The following is a 15,205-nucleotide window of genomic DNA, read 5'->3' as shown; positions in this document are numbered from 1 at the left end:
ACTCTACAAACACCTTGTACTGTCACTATATCTATTTACAGTGATGTATTAACCGACTAAGACTCTACAAACACCTTGTACAGTCACTATATCTAGTTACAGTGATATATTAACTGACAATGACTCTACAAACACCTTGTACAGTCACTATATCTAGATACAGTAATGTATTAACCGACGAAGACTCTACAAACACCTTGTACAGTCACTATATCTAGTTACAGTGATGTATTAACCGACAAAGACTCTACAAACACCTTGTACCGTCACTATATCTAGTTACAGTGATGTATTAACCGACGATAACTCTACAAACACCTTGTACAGTCACTATATCTAGATACAGTGATGTATTAACCGAAGAAGGCTCTACAAACACCTTGTAAAGTCACTATATCTACTTACAGTGATGTATTAACCGACGAAGGCTCTACAAGCACCTTGTACTGTCACTATATCTAGATACAGTGATGTATTAACTGACAATGACTCTACAAACACCTTATACAGTCACTATATCTAGTTACAGTGATATATTAACCGACGAAGACTCTACAAACACCTTGTACTGTCACTATATCTAGTTACAGTGTGTATTAACCGACGAAGACTCTACAAACACCTTATACAGTCACTATATCTAGATACAGTGATGTATTAACCGACAATAACTCTACAAACACCTTGTACAGTCACTATATCTAGATACAGTGATGTATTAACAGACGAAGACTCTACAAACACCTTGTACAGTCACTATATCTAGTTACAGTGATGTATTAACCGACGAAGACTCTACAAACACATTGCACTGTCACTATATCTAGTTTCAGTGATGTATTAACCGACAATAACTCTACAAACACCTTATACAGTCACTATATCTAGATACAGTGATGTATTAACCGACGATAACTCTACAAACACCTTGTACAGTCACTATATCTAGATAAAGTGATGTATTAACAGACAAAGAGACTACAAACATCTTGTACAGTCACTATATCTAGTTACAGTAATGTATTAACCGACAAAGACTCTACAAACACCTTATACAGTCACTATATCTAATTACAGTGATGCATTAACAGACGAAGACTCTACAAACACCTTGCACTGTCACTATATCTAGTTACAGTGATGTATTAACCGACAATAACTCTACAAACACCTTGTACTATCACTATATATAGTTACAGTGATGTTTTAACTGACGAAAGGCTCTACAAACACCTTGTACAGTCACTATATTTAGATACAGTGATGTATTAACCGACGATAACTCTACAAACACCTTGTAAAGTCACTATATCTAGTTACAGTGATGTATTAATCGACGAAGACTCTACAAGCACCTTGTACTATCACTCTATATAGTTACAGTGATGTATTAACCGACGAAGACTCTACAAACACCTTGTACTGTCACTATACCTAGTTACAGTGATGTATTAACCGACGAAGACTCTACAAACACCTTGTACTGTCACTATATCTAGTTACAGTGATGTATTAACCGACGCAGACTCTACAAACACCTTGTTCAGTCACTATATCCAGTTACAGTGATATATTAACTGACAATGACTCTACAAACACCTTGTACAGTCACTATATCTAGATACAGTGATGTATTAACCGACGAAGACTCTACAAACACCTTGTACAGTCACTATATCTAGTTACAGTGATGTATTAACCGACAAAGACTCTACAAACACCTTGTACCGTCACTATATCTAGTTACAGTGATGTATTAACCGACGATAACTCTACAAACACCTTGTACAGTCACTATATCTAGATACAGTGATGTATTAACCGAAGAAGGCTCTACAAACACCTTGTAAAGTCACTATATCTACTTACAGTGATGTATTAACCAACGAAGGCTCTACAAGCACCTTGTACTGTCACTATATCTAGATACAGTGATGTATTAACAAACGATAACTCTACAAATACCTTATACAGTCACTATATCTAGATACAGTGATGTATTAACTGACAATGACTCTACAAACACCTTATACAGTCACTATATCTAGTTACAGTGATATATTAACCGACGAAGACTCTACAAACACCTTGTACTGTCACTATATCTAGTTACAGTGATGTATTAACCGACGAAGACTCTACAAACACCTTGCACTGTCACTATATCTAGTTACAGTGATGTATTAACCGACAATAACTCTACAAACACCTTATACAGTCACTATATCTGGATACAGTGATGTATTAACCGACGATAACTCTACAAACACCTTGTACAGTCACTATATATAGATACAGTGATGTATTAACAGACGAAGACTCTACAAACACCTTGTACAGTCACTATATCTAGTAACAGTGTTGTATTTACCGACAATAACTCTAAAAACACCTTATACAGTCACTATATCTAGATACAGTGATGTATTAACCGACGATAACTCTACAAACACCTTGTACAGTCACTATATCTAGATACAGTGATGTATTAACAGACGAAGAGACTACAAACACCTTGTACAGTCACTATATCTAGATACAGTGATGTATTAACCGAAGAAGGCTCTACAAACACCTTGTTAAGTCACTATATCTACTTACAGTGATGTATTTACCGACGAAGGCTCTACAAGCACCTTGTACTGTCACTATATCTAGATACAGTGATGTATTAACAAACGATAACTCTACAAATACCTTATACAGTCACTATATCTAGATACACTGATGTATTAACTGACAATGACTCTACAAACACCTTATACAGTCACTATATCTAGTTACAGTGATATATTAACCGACGAAGACTCTACAAACACCTTGTACTGTCACTATATCTAGTTACAGTGATGCATTAACCGACGAAGACTCTACAAACACCTTGAACTGTCACTATATCTAGTTACAGTGATGTATTTACCGACAATAACTCTACAAACACCTTATACAGTCACTATATCTAGATACAGTGATGTATTAACCGACGATAACTCTACAAACACCTTGTACAGTCACTATATCTAGATACAGTGATGTATTAACATACGAAGACTCTACAAACACCTTGTACAGTCACTATATCTAGTTACAGTGATGTATTAACCGACGAAGACTCTACAAACACCTTGCACTGTCACTATATCTAGTTACAGTGATGTATTAACCGACAATAACTCTACAAACACCTTATACAGTCACTATATCTAGATACAGTGATGTATTAACCGACGATAACTCTACAAACACCTTGTACAGTCACTATATCTAGATACAGTGATGTATTAACAGACGAAGACTCTAAAAACACCTTGTACAGTCACTATATCTAGTAACAGTGTTGTATTTACCGACAATAACTCTACAAACACCTTATACAGTCACTATATCTAGATACAGTGATGTATTAACCGACGATAACTCTACAAACACCTTGAACAGTCACTATATCTAGATACAGTGATGTATTAACAGACGAAGAGACTACAAACACCTTGTACAGTCACTATATCTAGTTACAGTGATGTATTAACCGACAAAGACTCTACAAACACCTTGTACTGTCATTATATCTAGTTACAGTGATGTATTAACCAACAATAACTCTACAAACACCTTATACATTCACTATATCTAGTTACAGTGATGCATTAACAGACGAAGACTCTACAAATACCTTGTACAGTCACTATATCTAGTTACAGTGATATATTAACTGACAATGACTCTACAAACACCTTGTACAGTCACTATATCTAGATACAGTGATTTATTAACCGACGAAGACTCTACAAACACCTTGTACAGTCACTATATCTAGTTACAGTGATGTATTAACCGACAAAGACTCTACAAACACCTTGTACCGTCACTATATCTAGATACAGTGATGTATTAACCGACGATAACTCTACAAACACCTTGTACAGTCACTATATCTAGATACAGTGATGTATTAACCGAAGAAGGCTCTACAAACACCTTGTTAAGTCACTATATCTACTTACAGTGATGTATTAACCAACGAAGGCTCTACAAGCACCTTGTACTGTCACTATATCTAGATACAGTGATGTATTAACAAACGATAACTCTAGAAATACCTTATACAGTCACTATATCTAGATACACTGATGTATTAACTGACAATGACTCTACAAACACCTTATACAGTCACTATATCTAGTTACAGTGATATATTAACCGACGAAGACTCTACAAACACCTTGTACTGTCACTATATCTAGTTACAGTGATGTATTAACCGACGAAGACTCTACAAACACCTTGCACTGTCACTATATCTAGTTACAGTGATGTATTTACCGACAATAACTCTACAAACACCTTATACAGTCACTATATCTAGATACAGTGATGTATTAACAGACGAAGACTCTACAAACACCTTGCACTGTCACTATATCTAGTTACAGTGATGTATTAACCGACAATAACTCTACAAACACCTTATACAGTCACTATATCTAGATACAGTGATGTATTAACCGACGATAACTCTACAAACACCTTGTACAGTCACTATATCTAGATACAGTGATGTATTAACAGACGAAGACTCTACAAACACCTTGTACAGTCACTATATCTAGTTACAGTGATGTATTAACCGACAAAGACTCTACAAACACCTTGTACTGTCACTATATCTAGTTACAGTGATGTATTAACCAACAATAACTCTACAAACACCTTATACAGTCACTATATCTAGTTACAGTGATGCATTAACAGACGAAGACTCTACAAACACCTTGCACTGTCACTATATCTAGTAACAGTGATGTATTAACCGACAATAACTCTACAAACACCTTGTACTATCACTATATATAGTTACAGTGATGTTTTAACTGACGAAAGGCTCTACAAGCACCTTGTACAGTCACTATATTTAGATACAGTGATGTATTAACCGACAATAACTCTACGAACACCTTGTACAGTCACTATATCTAGTTACAGTGATGTATTAACCGACGAAGACTCTACAAGCACCTTGTACTATCACTATATATAGTTACAGTGATGTATTAACCGACTAAGACTTCAAACACCTTCCACTGTCACTGTATATAGTTACAGTGATGTATTAACCGACGAAGACTCTACAAACACCTTGTACTGTCACTATACCTAGTTACAGTGATGTATTAACCGAAGAAGACTCTACAAACACCTTGTACAGTCACTATATCTAGATACAGTGATGTATTAACCGACGAAGACTCTACAAACACCTTGTACAGTCACTATATCTAGTTACAGTGATGTATTAACCGACAAAGACTCTACAAACACCTTGTACCGTCACTATATCTAGTTACAGTGATGTATTAACCGACGATAACTCTACAAACACCTTGTACAGTCACTATATCTAGATACAGTGATGTATTAACCGAAGAAGGCTCTACAAACACCTTGTAAAGTCACTATATCTACTTACAGTGATGTATTAACCGACAAAGGCTCTACAAGCACCTTGTACTGTCACTATATCTAGATACAGTGATGTATTAACAAACGATAACTCTACAAATACCTTATACAGTCACTATATCTAGATACAGTGATGTATTAACTGACAATGACTCTACAAACACCTTATACAGTCACTATATCTAGTTACAGTGATATATTAACCGACGAAGACTCTACAAACACCTTGTACTGTCACTATATCTAGTTACAGTGATGTATTAACCGACGAAGACTCTACAAACACCTTGCACTGTCACTATATCTAGTTACAGTGATGTATTAACCGACAATAACTCTACAAACACCTTATACAGTCACTATATCTAGATACAGTGATGTATTAACCGACAATAACTCTACAAACACCTTGTACAGTCACTATATCTAGATACAGTGATGTATTAACAGACGAAGACTCTACAAACACCTTGTACAGTCACTATATCTAGTTACAGTGATGTATTAACCGACGAAGACTCTACAAACACATTGCACTGTCACTATATCTAGTTTCAGTGATGTATTAACCGACAATAACTCTACAAACACCTTATACAGTCACTATATCTAGATACAGTGATGTATTAACCGACGATAACTCTACAAACACCTTGTACAGTCACTATATCTAGATACAGTGATGTATTAACAGACAAAGAGACTACAAACACCTTGTACAGTCACTATATCTAGTTACAGTAATGTATTAACCGACAAAGACTCTACAAACACCTTGTACTGTCACTATATCTAGTTACAGTGATGTATTAACCAACAATAACTCTACAAACACCTTATACAGTCACTATATCTAGTTACAGTGATGCATTAACAGACGAAGACTCTACAAACACCTTGCACTGTCACTATATCTAGTTACAGTGATGTATTAACCGACAATAACTCTACAAACACCTTGTACTATCACTATATATAGTTACAGTGATGTTTTAACTGACGAAAGGCTCTACAAACACCTTGTACAGTCACTATATTTAGATACAGTGATGTATTAACCGACGATAACTCTACAAACACCTTGTAAAGTCACTATATCTAGTTACAGTGATGTATTAATCGACGAAGACTCTACAAGCACCTTGTACTATCACTTTATATAGTTACAGTGATGTATTAACCGACTAAGACTTCAAACACCTTGCACTGTCACTATATATAGTTACAGTGATGTATTAACCGACGAAGACTCTACAAACACCTTGTACTGTCACTATACCTAGTTACAGTGATGTATTAACCGACGAAGACTCTACAAACACCTTGTACTGTCACTATATCTAGTTACAGTGATGTATTAACCGACGCAGACTCTACAAACACCTTGTTCAGTCACTATATCCAGTTACAGTGATATATTAACTGACAATGACTCTACAAACACCTTGTACAGTCACTATATCTAGATATAGTGATGTATTAACCGACGAAGACTCTACAAACACCTTGTACAGTCACTATATCTAGTAACAGTGATGTATTAACCGACAAAGACTCTACAAACACCTTGTACCGTCACTATATCTAGTTACAGTGATGTATTAACCGAAGATAACTCTACAAACACCTTGTACAGTCACTATATCTAGATACAGTGATGTATTAACCGAAGAAGGCTCTACAAACACCTTGTAAAGTCACTATATCTACTTACAGTGATGTATTAACCAACGAAGGCTCTACAAGCACCTTGTACTGTCACTATATCTAGATACAGTGATGTATTAACAAACGATAACTCTACAAATACCTTATACAGTCACTATATCTAGATACAGTAATGTATTAACTGACAATGACTCTACATACACCTTATACAGTCACTATATCTAGTTACAGTGATATATTAACCGACGAAGACTCTACAAACACCTTGTACTGTCACTATATCTAGTTACAGTGATGTATCAACCGACGAAGACTCTACAAACACCTTGCACCGTCACTATATCTAGTTACAGTGATGTATTAACCGACAATAACTCTACAAACACCTTATACAGTCACTATATCTAGATACAGTGATGTATTAACCGACGATAACTCTACAAACACCTTGTACAGTCACTATATCTAGATACAGTGATGTATTAACAGACGAAGACTCTACAAACACCTTGTACAGTCACTATATCTAGTAACAGTGTTGTATTTACCGACAATAACTCTACAAAGACCTTATACAGTCACTATATCTAGATACAGTGATGTATTAACCGACGATAACTCTACAAACACCTTGTACAGTCACTATATCTAGATACAGTGATGTATTAACAGATGAAGAGACTACAAACACCGTGTACAGTCACTATATCTAGTTACAGTGATGTATTAACCGACAAAGACTCTACAAACACCTTGTACTGTCATTATATCTAGTTACAGTGATGTATTAACCAACAATAACTCTACAAACACCTTATACAGTCACTATATCTAGTTACAGTGATGCATTAACAGACGAAGACTCTACAAATACCTTGTACAGTCACTATATCTAGTTACAGTGATGTATTAACAGACGAAGACTCTACAAACACCTTGCACTGTCACTATATCTAGTTACAGTGATGTATTAACCGACAATAACTCTACAAACACCTTGTACAGTCACTATATCTAGATACAGTGATGTATTAACTGACAATGACTCTACAAACACCTTATACAGTCACTATATCTAGTTACAGTGATATATTAACCGACGAAGACTCTACAAACACCTTGTACTGTCACTATATCTAGTTACAGTGATGTATTAACCGACGAAGACTCTACAAACACCTTGCACTGTCACTATATCTAGTTACAGTGATGTATTAACCGACAATAACTCTACAAACACCTTATACAGTCACTATATCTAGATACAGTGATGTATTAACCGACAATAACTCTACAAACACCTTGTACAGTCACTATATCTAGATACAGTGATGTATTAACAGACGAAGACTCTACAAACACCTTGCACAGTCACTATATCTAGTTACAGTGATGTATTAACCGACGAAGACTCTACAAACACATTGCACTGAAACTATATCTAGTTACAGTGATGTATTAACCGACAATAACTCTACAAACACCTTATACAGTCACTATATCTAGATACAGTGATGTATTAACCGACGATAACTCTACAAACACCTTGTACAGTCACTATATCTAGATACAGTGATGTATTAACAGACAAAGAGACTACAAACACCTTGTACAGTAACTATATCTAGTTACAGTAATGTATTAACCGACAAAGACTCTACAAACACCTTGTACTGTCACTATATCTAGTAACAGTGATGTATTAACCAACAATAGCTCTATAAACACCTTATACAGTCACTATATCTAGTTACAGTGATGCATTAACAGACGAAGACTCTACAAACACCTTGCACTGTCACTATATCTAGTTACAGTGATGTATTAACCGACAATAACTCTACAAACACCTTGTACTATCACTATATATAGTTACAGTGATGTTTTAACTGACGAAAGGCTCTACAAACACCTTGTACAGTCACTATATTTAGATACAGTGATGTATTAACCGACGATAACTCTACAAACACCTTGTAAAGTCACTATATCTAGTTACAGTGATGTATTAATCGACGAAGACTCTACAAGCACCTTGTACTATCACTATATATAGTTACAGTGATGTATTAACCGACTAAGACTTCAAACACCTTGCACTGTCACTATATATAGTAACAGTGATGTATTAACCGACGAAGACTCTACAAACACCTTGTACTGTCACTATATCTAGTTACAGTGATGTATTAACCGACGCAGACTCTACAAACACCTTGTTCAGTCACTATATCCAGTTACAGTGATATATTAACTGACAATGACTCTACAAACACCTTGTACAGTCACTATATCTAGATACAGTGATGTATTAACCGACGAAGACTCTACAAACACCTTGTACAGTCACTATATCTAGTTACAGTGATGTATTAACCGACAAAGACTCTACAAACACCTTGTACCGTCACTATATCTAGTTACAGTGATGTATTAACCGACGATAACTCTACAAACACCTTGTACAGTCACTATATCTAGATACAGTGATGTATTAACCGAAGAAGGCTCTACAAACACCTTGTAAAGTCACTATATCTACTTACAGTGATGTATTAACCAACGAAGGCTCTACAAGCACCTTGTACTGTCACTATATCTAGATACAGTGATGTATTAACAAACGATAACTCTACAAATACCTTATACAGTCACTATATCTAGATACAGTGATGTATTAACTGACAATGACTCTACAAACACCTTATACAGTCACTATATCTAGTTACAGTGATATATTAACCGACGAAGACTCTACAAACACCTTGTACTGTCACTATATCTAGTTACAGTGATGTATTAACCGACGAAGACTCTACAAACACCTTGCACTGTCACTATATCTAGTTACAGTGATGTATTAACCGACAATAACTCTACAAACACCTTATACAGTCACTATATCTAGATACAGTGATGTATTAACCGACGATAACTCTACAAACACCTTGTACAGTCACTATATCTAGATACAGTGATGTATTAACAGACGAAGACTCTACAAACACCTTGTACAGTCACTATATCTAGTAACAGTGATGTATTAACCGACAATAACTCTACAAACACCTTATACAGTCACTATATCTAGATACAGTGATGTATTAACCGACGATAACTCTACAAACACCTTGTACAGTCACTATATCTAGATACAGTGATGTATTAACAGGCGAAGAGACTACAAAAACCTTGTACAGTCATTATATCTAGTTACAGTGATGTATTAACCGACAAAGACTCTACAAACACCTTGTACTGTCACTATATCTAGTTACAGTGATGTATTAACCAACAATAACTCTACAAACATCTTATACAGTCACTATATCTAGTTACAGTGATGCATTAACAGACGAAGACTCTACAAACACCTTGTACAGTCACTATATCTAGTTACAGTGATATATTAACTGACAATGACTCTACAAACACCTTGTACAGTCACTATATCTAGATACAGTGATTTATTAACCGACGAAGACTCTACAAACACCTTGTACAGTCACTATATCTAGATACAGTGATGTATTAACCGAAGAAGGCTCTACAAACACCTTGTAAAGTCACTATATCTACTTACAGTGATGTATTAACCGACGAAGGCTCTACAAGCACCTTGTACTGTCACTATATCTAGATACAGTGATGTATTAACAAACGATAACTCTACAAATACCTTATACAGTCACTATATCTAGATACACTGATGTATTAACTGACAATGACTCTACAAACACCTTATACAGTCACTATATCTAGTTACAGTGATATATTAACCGACGAAGACTCTACAAACACCTTGTACTGTCACTATATCTAGTTACAGTGATGTATTAACCGACGAAGACTCTACAAACACCTTGCACTGTCACTATATCTAGTTACAGTGATGTATTTACCGACAATAACTCTACAAACACCTTGTACAGTCACTATATCTGGATACAGTGATGTATTAACCGACGATAACTCTACAAACACCTTGTACAGTCACTATATCTAGATACAGTGATGTATTAACAGACGAAGACTCTACAAACACCTTGTACAGTCACTATATCTAGTTACAGTGATGTATTAACCGACGAAGACTCTACAAACACCTTGCACTGTCACTATATCTAGTTACAGTGATGTATTAACCGACAATAACTCTACAAACACCTTATACAGTCACTATATCTAGATACAGTGATGTATTAACCGACGATAACTCTACAAACACCTTGTACAGTCACTATATCTAGATACAGTGATGTATTAACAGACGAAGACTCTACAAACACCTTGTACAGTCACTATATCTAGTTACAGTGATGTATTAACCGACAAAGACTCTACAAACACCTTGTACTGTCACTATATCTAGTTACAGTGATGTATTAACCAACAATAACTCTACAAACACCTTATACAGTCACTATATCTAGTTACAGTGATGCATTAACAGACGAAGACTCTACAAACACCTTGCACTGTCACTATATCTAGTTACAGTGATGTATTAACCGACAATAACTCTACAAACACCTTGTACTATCACTAAATATAGTTACAGTGATGTTTTAACTGACGAAAGTCTCTACAAGCACCTTGTACAGTCACTATATTTAGATACAGTGATGTATTAACCGACGATAACTCTACGAACACCTTGTACAGTCACTATACCTAGTTACAGTGATGTATTAACCGACGAAGACTCTACAAACACCTTGTACTGTCACTATATCTAGTTACAGTGATGTATTAACCGACGCAGACTCTACAAACACCTTGTTCAGTCACTATATCCAGTTACAGTGATATATTAACTGACAATGACTCTACAAACACCTTGTACAGTCACTATATCTAGATACAGTGATGTATTAACCGACGAAGACTCTACAAACACCTTGTACAGTCACTATATCTAGTTACAGTGATGTATTAACCGACAAAGACTCTACAAACACCTTGTACCGTCACTATATCTAGTTACAGTGATGTATTAACCGACGATAACTCTACAAACACCTTGTACAGTCACTATATCTAGATACAGTGATGTATTAACCGAAGAAGGCTCTACAAACACCTTGTACTGTCACTATATCTACTTACAGTGATGTATTAACCAACGAAGGCTCTACAAGCACCTTGTACTGTCACTATATCTAGATACAGTAATGTATTAACAAACGATAACTCTACAAATACCTTATACAGTCACTATATCTAGATACAGTGATGTATTAACTGACAATGACTCTACAAACACCTTATACAGTCACTATATCTAGTTACAGTGATATATTAACCGACGAAGACTCTACAAACACCTTGTACTGTCACTATATCTAGTTACAGTGATGTATTAACCGACGAAGACTCTACAAACACCTTGCACTGTCACTATATCTAGTTACAGTGATGTATTAACCGACAATAACTCTACAGACACCTTATACAGTCACTATATCTAGATACAGTGATGTATTAACCGACGATAACTCTACAAACACCTTGTACAGTCACTATATCTAGATACAGTGATGTATTAACAGACGAAGACTCTACAAACACCTTGTACAGTCACTATATCTAGTAACAGTGATGTATTAACCGACAATAACTCTACAAACACCTTATACAGTCACTATATCTAGATACAGTGATGTATTAATCGACGATAACTCTACAAACACCTTGTACAGTCACTATATCTAGATACAGTGATGTATTAACAGACGAAGAGACTACAAACACCTTGTACAGTCACTATATCTAGTTACAGTGATGTATTAACCGACAAAGACTCTACAAACACCTTGTACTGTCACTATATCTAGTTACAGTGATGTATTAACCAACAATAACTCTACAAACATCTTATACAGTCACTATATCTAGTTACAGTGATGCATTAACAGACGAAGACTCTACAAACACCTTGTACAGTCACTATATCTAGTTACAGTGATATATTAACTGACAATGACTCTACAAACACCTTGTACAGTCACTATATCTAGATACAGTGATTTATTAACCGACGAAGACTCTACAAACACCTTGTACAGTCACTATATCTAGTTACAGTGATGTATTAACCGACAAAGACTCTACAAACACCTTGTACCGTCACTATATCTAGATACAGTGATGTATTAACCGACGATAACTCTACAAACACCTTGTACAGTCACTATATCTAGATACAGTGATGTATTAACCGAAGAAGGCTCTACAAACACCTTGTAAAGTCACTATATCTACTTACAGTGATGTATTAACCGACGAAGGCTCTACAAGCACCTTGTACTGTCACTATATCTAGATACAGTGATGTATTAACAAACGATAACTCTACAAATACCTTATACAGTCACTATATCTAGATACACTGATGTATTAACTGACAATGACTCTACAAACACCTTATACAGTCACTATATCTAGTTACAGTGATATATTAACCGACGAAGACTCTACAAACACCTTGTACTGTCACTATATCTAGTTACAGTGATGTATTAACCGACGAAGACTCTACAAACACCTTGCACTGTCACTATATCTAGTTACAGTGATGTATTTACCGACAATAACTCTACAAACACCTTATACAGTCACTATATCTAGATACAGTGATGTATTAACCGACGATAACTCTACAAACACCTTGTACAGTCACTATATCTAGATACAGTGATGTATTAACAGACGAAGACTCTACAAACACCTTGTACAGTCACTATATCTAGTTACAGTGATGTATTAACCGACGAAGACTCTACAAACACCTTGCACTGTCACTATATCTAGTTACAGTGATGTATTAACCGACAATAACTCTACAAACACCTTATACAGTCACTATATCTAGATACAGTGATGTATTAACCGACGATAACTCTACAAACACCTTGTACAGTCACTATATCTAGATACAGTGATGTATTAACAGACGAAGACTCTACAAACACCTTGTACAGTCACTATATCTAGTTACAGTGATGTATTAACCGACAAAGACTCTACAAACACCTTGTACTGTCACTATATCTAGTTACAGTGATGTATTAACCAACAATAACTCTACAAACACCTTATACAGTCACTATATCTAGTTATAGTGATGCATTAACAGACGAAGACTCTACAAACACCTTGCACTGTCACTATATCTAGTTACAGTGATGTATTAACCGACAATAACTCTACAAACACCTTGTACTATCAATATATATAGTTACAGTGATGTTTTAACTGACGAAAGGCTCTACAAGCACCTTGTACAGTCACTATATTTAGATACAGTGATGTATTAACCGACGATAACTCTACGAACACCTTGTACAGTCACTATATCTAGTTACAGTGATGTATTAACCGACGAAGACTCTACAAGCACCTTGTACTATCACTATATATAGTTACAGTGATGTATTAACCGACTAAGACTTCAAACACCTTGCACTGTCACTATATATAGTTACAGTGATGTATTAACCGACGAAGACTCTACAAACACCTTGTACTGTCACTATACCTAGTTACAGTGATGTATTAACCGACGAAGACTCTACAAACACCTTGTACTGTCACTATATCTATTTACAGTGATGTATTAACCGACTAAGACTCTACAAACACCTTGTACAGTCACTATATCTAGTTACAGTGATATATTAACTGACAATGACTCTACAAACACCTTGTACAGTGACTATATCTAGATACAGTGATGTATTAACCGACGAAGACTCTACAAACACCTTGTACAGTCACTATATCTAGTTACAGTGATGTATTAACCGACAAAGACTCTACAAACACCTTGTACCGTCACTATATCTAGTTACAGTGATGTATTAACCGACGATAACTCTACAAACACCTTGTACAGTCACTATATCTAGTTACAGTGATGTATTAACCGAAGAAGGCTCTACAAACACCTTGTAAAGTCACTATATCTACTTACAGTGATGTATTAACCGACGAAGGCTCTACAAGCACCTTGTACTGTCACTATATCTAGATACAGTGATGTATTAACAAACGATAACTCTACAAATACCTTATA

The sequence above is a fragment of the Mytilus californianus genome, unplaced genomic scaffold (genome assembly GCF_021869535.1).
Source record: "Mytilus californianus isolate M0D057914Y unplaced genomic scaffold, xbMytCali1.0.p SCAF_5, whole genome shotgun sequence".
Classification (NCBI taxonomy): Eukaryota; Metazoa; Mollusca; class Bivalvia; order Mytilida; family Mytilidae; genus Mytilus; species Mytilus californianus.
Note: the sequence above shows the minus strand (reverse complement) of the source record.